This window comes from Pseudophryne corroboree, chromosome 7 (genome assembly GCF_028390025.1).
Source record: "Pseudophryne corroboree isolate aPseCor3 chromosome 7, aPseCor3.hap2, whole genome shotgun sequence".
Lineage (NCBI taxonomy): Eukaryota > Metazoa > Chordata > Amphibia > Anura > Myobatrachidae > Pseudophryne > Pseudophryne corroboree.
The window spans coordinates 42,441,607-42,454,142 of record NC_086450.1 but is presented as its reverse complement, the minus strand read 5'-3'; positions in this window follow the sequence as shown (position 1 = coordinate 42,454,142).

The following is a 12,536-nucleotide window of genomic DNA, read 5'->3' as shown; positions in this document are numbered from 1 at the left end:
AGAGATTTCAGCTTCTAACTCCAAGGCCCATGCTTCAATAGCCTCTGCAGCCCATGTTGCTGCAATAGTGGGCCTTTGTGCAGCACCCTTGAGGGTGTAAATCGCTTTCAGACAACCCTCCACACGTTTATCCATAGGCTCCTTTAGAGACGTGACGGTAGTGACAGGTAGAGCTGAGGAAACCACCATCCTAGCCACATGTGAGTCTACTGGAGGAGGCGTTTCCCAATTCTTAGACAGCTCTGGCGCGAGGGGATAGCGAGCCAGCATCTTCTTTTGAGGCACAAACTTCGTACCCGGGTTTTCCCAGGGTTCCTGACGTATATCCACTAGGTGGTCAGAGTGAGGTAAAACTTGTTTAACCACCTTCTGACGCTTGAACCTATCTGGTTTCTGTCAAAGTCAGAAAAATATCTCTATGCACACTACCATATTTGCACCTCACACAGGTCCGTGCTGCGCATGCGTACGCTCTCCCGTGCGTACGCATACTCACAGTCGCGGGCACCCGCAGGCGCACGGTATGCGTATTTACGGTAGAGTTTATGTGATCGTAGCGTGCGACTCAATCGTTACATATTTTCAGTAATAATGTATTTTGTAGATCATGGTCCCTTTGATAGATTCTGAAAGTTTAGTTAACATAGCATGTTCCTGAACAGAGAGATCCCTCTTTGTATTGTACGAAGGGTCTAACAGGGGTCATACAGTGGTGTTTGGTACCCATCGGAAGAGTATTTAAATAGCAATATTCCGGTGTTGGTTTGGAGCAGATTAATCGCTTGTGCGAATAGTTATGGACATAAGAAGTTTATGTCCATTTACTATTATTTGTTCTTATTTAGTCATGCGGCGGGAAACTCAGTATCCCACCCACCTGAACAGTTGGAAACAGTCACAACCCACCTGTATGAATCAACCTATGACCTTTTGTTATAATGCGAAGCCGAATTCCTGTGTCCAATGAACAATGAGATTGTAGGGACCATTGAATTGTATTGTGTGTGGGGCATAAATAGGCAGGCCGACCATATCCAGCTCACTCTCTTCAACGGTTCTCATTGCTGATAATCGGGAGCTGGATATCGAGGCGCATGCGATCGTTTCCCCTTGTGCGTAAGTGTTTCTCCGCAACTATATTGATCTTCTTGTTATTGTGGGCCAATCTCTCTCATTCTCTCTCTCTCTCTCTCTCTCCTTCCCTTTCTCTCTCATTTTCCTTTAAATTGAATTGTATTGTATTTCCTGTGTAGTTATATGGTTAGGTAGTCTATGTTATATTGTAGTGTATGACTTGTATTGTGTTTAACTCTTTTGCAAGTATAGCATTCATAATATATATTTTAGGCGTTGGACCCTGAGTACGGTATCTGTGTGTTTCTTATAGTATTAAGTATTCTCAGAGCGTCGGTGACGCTCAAACAGCTTTTAAGGTAATAAGGTTATACTGTGTTGCATTTACTCTCTAACATTACACTAAGGTTTTACTGCACAATACACTGTTTATGGTTTAGATACAAAGGTTTAATACAGTGAGCGTCAGCGCCGCTGGTGATCTCCTCGTGGTCCTGAGCGTTCGCTACGCTATAGCGAATCATTACGTTTGTTAACAGCCAATAACGTGCCTGCCTGTGATCTCTTGGCCGTGAGTGAACGTGACGCTTGAGCGTCTCGATCACGGCAAAGCGATTGTTATGCAACTAGCGTACCCTTACGGTACTTCATACATAAATAGCGTACAGTGTTCTTGGACCTCATAAAGGGTATTATATACGATAAATATTTAGCTTTATCAATTGGCGGCTCGCCCGTCCTTCACATATCTACACTAGGTAATTTCAGCAGACATTATCCAGCAGCAAAGGGCGGGAGATCATATTCCTCGTAGTGCTGTTTGGATAAGCGTCTGCTTCTCTTAGTAAAGGGTGCTGAAGGAATCCGGGAACCGGAGGTAAGAACAAAACAATAGTGTCTTTTTAAAACTGTTTATTTTTCTGTCTTGCGTACACACGCACGCACACATATATATCTGCATTTCCTTTTCATTGGTGTATTTTCGTATGTCACTCTCCTGTTTGCCAGTTCTATAGTTGATAAACGTATAAATTGTGTTACGGTGGATCTTTGCTTTGCGTACACGTGTCTCTAACAAAAGACTGAGACTTGCGTACGCAATCCAAGGGCCGACGCACGCAGCGTATATTACGCAACGGAGCGTACGGGTACGCCCACGTAACTCAAATCACAAGTTTTTTTTTTTCTCTCCTCTCAACGCGATAAGTAGCGCCACGCGGTAAATAACGCCAGGCGATAAATCACGCAAAAAATTTTTTTTTAATTCCAAATTTAAATTAATAGACCCTTCTCCTAATTTGTAACACATCTGGTCTAAAGAGAAATTTCTGCGCAGAAATAGAAATAGAAACAAAAGTGTACAGGTGGTGAGTGAGTGTGTTGTATACAATTTTACAGGTTGAACCACAAGAAAAGTCGAGTTCTCGTGAGGTACATGCGTGTAAGTGACGTACATGGTGGCTAGGGAGGCATCCCTGGTTAAATATACAATTTGAGCATTAGAGTGTAGCAGACCAGGAGGTCATACTGTAACAGACCAGGAGGTCATAGCAGACCAACAGGTTCAGGTACAGCAGACAAGGAAGTCCGCTATACAGTCCACAAGCACAACACCAAGAAAGGGTTGGTGCAACACCCATATAGGCCATATAAGCTCTGGCTGAAGGAATTCGCAGCCGAAATTTTCGATTCCACTGGTCGCTCAGTACATAAGATTAGTTGCTTGTGTACTAAACGATTGTACCGCACGTAATTGTGTGCATTAGTAAACCTGACCGGTACTATTTGTGTATGAAGGTCATAAACGCTATTTGTACATTCTAACGTGATTTGTGTAACTTTTTTTATTTTAAGGGAAGTTCGCTGCTCACTCAGGAACTATCCAGCAACCAATAGTTACTGGAAAGAGTAAGTGTTCTTCGGATCACCCTCACAGGTTCCAGTAAATAGAGGTTCAGGTCGCAGGGGCCCTAGGTCGAGTACGCCAGCACCATATCGGTGTGATCAGGTCGTATTGGTCGGCGTGGGCGAGTGAGTGGGGTACTTGGTAAACCGCCACCGTCAGCCTATTTTGGACATTTGGTTTGCGTAAGGGTTGGTTAAATAAAGCAACACCTTCGAACTATGGGGGCCACTTGTTCAGGTAGGGGGCGATCAACCTCGGTTCGGGTTGATTCAGTGAACCGACCAATTGGGTCGGCAAAGTATGTAATGTGTGAGAAATACGGAAGTCACACAGAAGCTTTATGTGATGAATGGGAGAGAATGACAGTACATGACGGGGAGAAATTCCCAAGAGTAGGTAGCTTCAGCACAGAAGTGTTAACGAATTTAAGGAGAAGGATATGTCTCATTAAATCAACAAAGAGACGAATCAAACATTACGATTATTTGCAGTTGTGGCAACAGGAAGGTGACATACAGAGAGGATTGGCTCAGGCGGCGGGATCTGGCTCAATCAGAAAACCGATAGCCACGGCCCCACCGCCACCATACATATCAGGAGAGAAATTGGTTGCGGAGAATGACGCACTAAGGTGTAACACACAAACACTTAGCAACTGTATAAATGTTAAAGATAATGTTAACCAATTAACCAACGCAAGTATTAACCCGTGCAAGTTGTACCCTGTTTTGAACTTTCCTCAGGAGTGTGATCAAGAAGACGAATCGGCAACAATTTCAGCGCTCTCTCTAGCAGCCACCATAGCAGAGACCACAGTAGGCACAGCTCCACCCACGAGATTAGTAACAAAGGCCCCTAGCGGAGGGATAGGTGAGGTCGTATCTACAGGTAAGTACGGCACCATACACTATGCTGAAGCCATTTCACCACAGGCTGTAGAACCCACACAGAGTGATGTTGTTAGAGTTACTCCTGTTAGGGTAATAGCTGTTCCAAATGGGAAAACTGACACATCAGGGGTCACCCCTGTGAGGAACATTGCCATGTATAGCCCATTTTCCAGAATGGAATTAAGGTCCATAGTGTCTGAATTCCCTGACCCTAGAAAAGATTTAGTTGCCAGTCAAAAATACATCAGAGACTTAGGTAACACTGTAGAGCCCAACAATAAAGACTGGCAGATATTGCTGAGAGCATGTTTACCCTCCAATGTTGACGCAACTCAATTTTTAGCTGGTTGCGGATTAGATCAGGATGTACCTCTTACAGATGTGTACAACAAAGACAATGTAAAAAGAATAAACTTACAGTTAAAAGAGTATTTCCCAGCGGTAGTCAGATGGAACAAGATATTCTCCATTAAACAGAAGGAGTCAGAGACAGCTGCAGAGTATTTTCACAGAGCATTATCAGAAATGGCAAAATACACAGGCATAGAGGACATTAAAACAAACATAAACCATCGAGAAGTAGCAGTATCGGTACTGATGGATGGTTTAAAAGAATCATTAAAGACTAGGGTACAGACCACACAACCATGTTGGCGAGGTCTGTCTGTGGCTACTTTGAGAGAGGCTGCTATTGATCACGATAGGAACATCACCAGACACAGGGAACAACAAAGTGATAAGTTAATGGCCGTAAGTATACAGGCCCTGACCACAAGGCAGCCTTTGTTTGTATCACCAAACCCTGCGGGTAAGTCAAGTGTGGTTACTTGTTATTCTTGTCATAAACAGGGACACATGGCACGAGATTGTAGAGTAAAGAATGTACGAAACTCATACCAACCCCCTAGACAACGACACGACACACGACATTGGGAGCAAGGTCCGCAGAAACGGAGTTATGAGCCACATGCAGGGGAAACAAAAAGATACCCCCCAAACAGAGATTGGCAAACCTCTGGTAGTTCCCAGCTAACTCCCCCACAAGTAGTTGCTGCCAGCGGGATTCAGGGAGGTCACCATACCCAATAGGGGTGTGGCCATACCTGTAATCTGCAGCCAGTAAAATTGATTGCAAGTCTTGGAAGTGAACCAGAAATTGCAATCAATGTAGCTGGTAAATCATTAAACTTTCTTGTAGACACAGGGGCGGCCAAATCAGTGATAAATTCGACAGTGGGCATGAGGACCACTGGTAGGACAATTCCAGCCGTGGGAGTAACAGGAGTAGTCCAGCATTACCCTGTTAGCAAACCAGCAGAGATTACAATAGGGCCTTTACACACCAAGCATTCCTTTTTGCTGGCTGCATCGGCACCGACCAATCTCCTGGGAAGAGACTTACTGTGTAAAATGGGGTGCGTCATTTATTGTACTCCTAAAGGTGTATTCTTGGACATACCTGAGAATCACGCTCAGGAAGTACGAGACATGTTAGACTCCCCGTCAAAATTAATGTCACATACCACTATGACAAATAGGACTCCCTCCCAAGTAGAAGAAATGACATCTCAGATACCAGAGTCACTTTGGACTAAAGATGGACAGGACACTGGATTAATGGCAAACGTAGCTCCGGTAGTTGTACAAATAAAAGATGGTAGGATAGCTCCAAAAATCCCACAGTACCCTCTGAAGCCAGAGGTGGAGTTAGGAGTTTACCCAGTAATAGAGCGCTTGCTACAACAGGGCATTCTGGTAAGAACGTCCAGCACTGCTAATAGTCCCATCTTCCCTGTGAAAAAGAGTGGGGGGAGGGGTTACCGGCTAGTGCAGGATCTAAGGGGGATTAACAAAATAGTTGAGAGTCAGTTCCCCGTAGTGCCAAATCCAGCTGTCATCCTAATGCAAATCCCTCCCACTGCGAAATTTTTCACTGTTATTGACCTCTGCTCCGCTTTCTTTTCGGTACCTCTGCACCCTGACAGTCAATATTTGTTCGCATTTACATACAGAGGAGTCCAATACACATGGACTCGATTACCACAAGGATTCATAGATAGCCCAAGTATATTTTCTCAGGCTTTGCATGATTGTTTACAGTCTTTCCAACCAGTGAGTGGATCAGTATTAATACAGTACGTGGATGATCTACTACTGTGTTCTGATTCATTGGAGGCATCCCTGAAGGATACGAAACAGCTCCTGTTTCATCTTTCAGACACAGGACACAAGGTTTCCAAAGACAAGTTGCAATTATGCCAAACTAAGGTAAAATATTTGGGACACTGTTTAACACAAGGACTGAGACACCTGACCGCTGATAGAATTCAAGCAATTAGAGACATGACTCTGCCACAAACCCAGCAACAGATCAGAACATTTTTAGGAATGTGTGGGTATTGCCGTAATTGGATCCCAGGGTTTTCCATTTTAGCGTTACCTTTGCAGGAAATGGTCTCCTCAAACAAACCTGATCGGATTTCGCATACAGACGAGTCTGAGGCAGCATTTGAGAGACTTAAACAGTGCCTAACGCAGGCACCAGCATTAGGTATGCCGGACTATGGGAAACCCTTTGAACTATACGGAACAGAAAGTGCTGGTTGCGCGGCAGGCGTACTAACCCAAAAGCACGGTGATGCCAGCAGGCCAGTAGCATATTACAGCGCTCAGCTAGACACGGTAGCGCGATCCCTCCCCACATGCTTGCGAAGCGTTGCTGCGATAGCATTGCTAGTAACGAAAAGCGAAGACGTCGTGCTAGGTCACAACCTCACAATTCATACACCGCATGCAGTGTCAGCCTTGTTAAATTCTGCCCAAACCAGGCACGTCTCATCAGCGCGGTTTACAAGATGGGAATTGGCACTAATGGCCCCCGTAAACATCACCATAAGGAGATGCAGTGCATTAAATCCTGCAACATATCTTCCAAGTGTGTCTGGACAGACCCAAAGGGTGGAGGATGAGAGTACTGGGGAAGGAGGATTTAATACAAAGGAAGATACTCATGATTGTATGGAATATTTGACCCAAAATTTTACCGCAAGGCCTGACATCAGTGACAACCCACTGGAAGATGCAGAACTTACGTTCTACACGGACGGTAGTTGTCATAGACAGACAGACTCGGGAGACTTGTGTACTGGATACGCAGTCGTAGATGACCAAGGCACCATAGAAGCGGAACCACTAGGCCCACCTCACTCAGCCCAGGTTGCTGAACTGGTCGCCCTAACCAGAGCATGTGAATTGGCTAAGGGCAAATCAGCCAATATCTACACCGATTCTAGATACGCATTCGGGGTAGTCCATGATTTCGGAGCCCTATGGCGCCTCAGAAATTTCATGACGGCAGCTGGTACACCGGTAGCGCATGCAGCTCACATAAAAAGGCTTCTAACAGCGATACAGGAACCCGACAGAGTGGCTGTTATCAAATGTAAAGCACATACATATAGCCAAGACCCAGTATCGCTTGGTAACAGCCGAGCAGACGAAGCAGCTAAGTTAGCAGCTGCTACCCCCAGACAGACAGACACCACACAACTGATGGTATTTAATACCATCAACACACAGAAGTTGTGTGAGATGCAAAATTTGTGTTCCACACAGGAAAATGCAGCCTGGAAGGCAAAGGGATATGGCCAGGAGTCCTCAGGACTCTGGACGGATGGACATGGTAAACCAGTGGCCCCCAGAGCATATCTTCCATGTTTGGCTGAAGCAGCTCACGGGCTGACTCATCTAGGCAAGGAAGGGATGTGCAAGTTGGTAAGAGCATATTGGTGCGCCCCAGGATTCTCCTCTCATGCGAGTAAAAGAGCCATGTCATGCCTTACCTGTTTGAGAAAGAATATTGGAAAGGCAATACCTACAGAACCATCCCATATCCCACCTGCCGGCGGCCCTTTCCAGGTAATACAGATTGACTTCATTCAATTACCCCCTTGTCGAAATTTGAAATATGTACTTGTTTGTATAGATGTTTTCTCAAATTGGGTCGAAGCATTTCCGGCGGCCACAAATACCGCTATGTTTACTGCTAAGAAAATTGTGCAGGAATTTGTATGTAGATATGGTATCCCTAGAATTATCGAAAGTGATAGGGGTACCCATTTTACAGGTGATGTCTTTCAAGGAATGTGTAAATTGATGGGAATTGATAGAAGCTGCATACTCCATACCGTCCACAGGCGAGTGCGAAAGTGGAAAGAGTGAACAGCACTATTAAAAATAAACTGAGTAAAGTGATGGCAGAGACAGGATTGACATGGCCAGAAGCTTTACCCATTGTACTGTACAGCATCAGAACCACTCCCAGGTCCCCTCTTAATCTGTCTCCCTTTGAAATCTTGTTTGGTCGACAACCGCATGTTATGATTAACCCTCAGGATGATTTGAAGTGTAACAATGAAGTGACTGTAAAATACTTGATTAACATGAGTAAACAGTTAAGGAATCAAAATGATAATCTGAAGCTAGTGATTCCTGATTTACCAGATAGTAATTGTCATGACATTGAACCTGGGGATTATGTAATGATACGGAATTTTCTACGCTCAGGTTGCCTTATTGACAGATGGGAAGGACCATACCAGGTCTTATTGACTAGCACTACAGCATTGAAGGTTGCTGAGAGAGAGACGTGGGTTCATTCGTCCCACTGTAAGAAGGTTGCTGATCCAGAGAGGTCCCGTGATAAGGAACAGACGGTAGAGGTTGTATCACTGGAGTGTCTGTTCCAGGAAGATTGAGACGGCACCTGAGCATTGAAAATCACAAGACCAAAAGCAGTTGTCGATCCCCTGTTCCCTTTTATTGTTTTTCTCCAATTTCCCATCCCATCTCCCTCAATTATTTTTTTTCCCCCTCTCATTCTTCTTCGTCTCCTCCTATAAGATGGACTTGCCCCAAGAGACTGTGATCCGGATTTTCCTGTTGACCATGATGTTGACCAGAGCAGTCTGTTCCGGCGAGAGTACCATGGAGGTCGAGAGAGGTTCTGGAATGGGTTCTGATGATAAAGATGGAGGCGTAGTTTTCCGAGAACAACATAATCAACAAGCAAAGGCGAGTATCAGAAAACGATCCGATAGCATTGACCATAGAAGGAATTGTGAAGGATTGTTAGCTGAAGAAAACTGTATCTGTAGGCTCTGTAACAATGTCATTGAGGATGGGTGCATTAAGAAATGCCAATCCAGTTTTAATATCCATATGGACCGGCATCCATTGAGTGACTATCACTCCTTAGTGGGTAATGTGTTAAACAAAACAGATTGTTGGGTATGCTCTCAAGTACCTCAGGGTCATAGCAAATCAGGGCTAGTACCATTTCCTTTAACGATAGAGGAGGTACTTGAGTTAAATGGTGGGAGACCGGTGGACCGGAGGTTTAATATCTCCAGCCCTCCTAGTTTGAAGCTCCACCAATACCATGTGGATAGGTCCCTATTATGTTTCAACATCTCCAATCCCCGAAAACCGGGAAATTGGGAAGTGTCATGGAGTAATCACACCATGACCTTTTCGCATAGAGCAGATAGAATGCCTACAGATACAGAGCTTGTACGCCACATAGCCAGTAGAGGAAAATCTTTCCGGTATAGGTATACCTTAGGAAATAGGATTACTAAAGTTGGAGAGGTATCACCAGGATACTGTGCACATATCGTACAACCTGATACGTGTACTAAGCAGATGGAAGAATTAGGGTTAGGAGAGTTCACATGGAAGGTGTGTAATATGGTTATGTCCTACTCCGTCCCATATGTTCTCCCCGATGATGCATATTTCATATGCGGGAGAAAGGCGTACAAGTGGCTTGCCCCAAACTCTGAAGGATTGTGTTATATTGGAAAAGTACTGCCTGAAGTAATGACTGTATCACATGACAAAATGAAAGACATACACCGTGGTGCCCAAGCTCCTTATACTCACACCCATTACGAGCACGTTGTTAAAAGGCACCTGATAGAGAAGACAGAGCATCCGGCCTCTGATCTGATAAGTGAATCCACCGGGATTCAATTCTTAATCGCGTTAGATTTCACCCGCACCGCTAGAGGAGTGCTGAATTATAAATACATTTCTGCGCTCGCCAATTTGTTAGATAATATCACTGAAATGTATGATGACACGTTTAGGTATACTGGAAGAGAACTTCAGGCTTACAAAACAGAACTGGTACAGCATAGAATGGTTCTCAATTACCTCACAGCAGTGACAGGCGGATATTGTGTCACACTGGCAACACAATACGGCGTGAAATGTTGCACATATATTACAAATAGCACCGAGGATCCGGTCGAGGTCATAGACCAAAAGATGGACGATATTCTCCAATTGAAGTGGGAATTTCGCAGGAGACACAATCTCACTCTTGCCGCTGTAGGTAATGAGCTGACTGGTTGGGTGTCATGGTTGAACCCGCGAAATTGGTTTTCTGGTTTAGGAGACTGGGCTCAAGGAGTCATAATGGATGTTGGGAAGTTTCTCCTATGTATCTTAGGTGTTGTCATATCGATTGGATTGATATTTAGATGCGGTCAGGCTTTAATGAAGTGCAATCATCGTACTAGGGTAATGAGTTTAAGGAGTGAGGAAACTGTAATTAACCTGGACTTGATTTATGACCCAAATGTAGAAACAATGATGTGATGAAAATGCGATTTCTACGGTCCGTTTCTTTCACCTGTTTTTCCGTTTCCTCCAAGGTAACAAGACCCACTTGGACGAGGAATTTGATGAGCCGATATACAGACAACAGAGGGATTAAAGAAGAAGTTTGACAACCTGATACACAGATTTTTGATGAACTATGCCATGGATCCCCAGTTTCCCTAGAAATTTTAAAATTACGCTAGCCCAACACTTTTGTAAATCTATGGACATTGACAGCTTTTGCTCGCACCTTATGGGCAAAAGCACAAAGAAGACTGCATTCAACAGACACCAAACAAGACCTCAATCGACGACTGTACATTTACCCGACATAGAATACCACCGCATTTACCGTAATTATGTCTTTTCTTCATTTCTACAACCCTCAGGTAATGACACACATAGTCGATAGGGAATACAGGCACAGATATCAGCAATCACATATCTCCCCCATTCATGTATCATCAACTAAAATGTGCTCCCCCATTTTGTTACAACCAAAGCCGAAAAGAGCTCGGTAAAGTTTGACAGCCCATCCACAGACCCGTACCACGGGATAAGAAGGAATTCACATGTATACTTCGCAATACCTCGAAGCTTGATTTAAAACACGTACGGCACGATGATACATGACCCCCAAGCACGGATTCATACACACATGCTTCTGCTATCTCACTAGGTCATACCCTTTTCCTACCATCTCCTCTCCTCCCTTACCCAACCATGTAAATGTATTAACCCCTAACATATATTTTTCTCTTTTTGAAATGTTTTCAGGAAGTGGCAGTTATTGTTAACTGCCAAAGGGTGGACTGTCAAAGTCAGAAAAATATCTCTATGCACACTACCATATTTGCACCTCACACAGGTCCGTGCTGCGCATGCGTACGCTCTCCCGTGCGTACGCATACTCACAGTCGCGGGCACCCGCAGGCGCACGGTATGCGTATTTACGGTAGAGTTTATGTGATCGTAGCGTGCGACTCAATCGTTACATATTTTCAGTAATAATGTATTTTGTAGATCATGGTCCCTTTGATAGATTCTGAAAGTTTAGTTAACATAGCATGTTCCTGAACAGAGAGATCCCTCTTTGTATTGTACGAAGGGTCTAACAGGGGTCATACAGTGGTGTTTGGTACCCATCGGAAGAGTATTTAAATAGCAATATTCCGGTGTTGGTTTGGAGCAGATTAATCGCTTGTGCGAATAGTTATGGACATAAGAAGTTTATGTCCATTTACTATTATTTGTTCTTATTTAGTCATGCGGCTGGAAACTCAGTATCCCACCCACCTGAACAGTTGGAAACAGTCACAACCCACCTGTATGAATCAACCTATGACCTTTTGTTATAATGCGAAGCCGAATTCCTGTGTCCAATGAACAATGAGATTGTAGGGACCATTGAATTGTATTGTGTGTGGGGCATAAATAGGCAGGCCGACCATATCCAGCTCACTCTCTTCAACGGTTCTCATTGCTGATAATCGGGAGCTGGATATCGAGGCGCATGCGATCGTTTCCCCTTGTGCGTAAGTGTTTCTCCGCAACTATATTGATCTTCTTGTTATTGTGGGCCAATCTCTCTCATTCTCTCTCTCTCTCTCTCTCCTTCCCTTTCTCTCTCATTTTCCTTTAAATTGAATTGTATTGTATTTCCTGTGTAGTTATATGGTTAGGTAGTCTATGTTATATTGTAGTGTATGACTTGTATTGTGTTTAACTCTTTTGCAAGTATAGCATTCATAATATATATTTTAGGCGTTGGACCCTGAGTACGGTATCTGTGTGTTTCTTATAGTATTAAGTATTCTCAGAGCGTCGGTGACGCTCAAACAGCTTTTAAGGTAATAAGGTTATACTGTGTTGCATTTACTCTCTAACATTACACTAAGGTTTTACTGCACAATACACTGTTTATGGTTTAGATACAAAGGTTTAATACAGTGAGCGTCAGCGCCGCTGGTGATCTCCTCGTGGTCCCGAGCGTTCGCTAC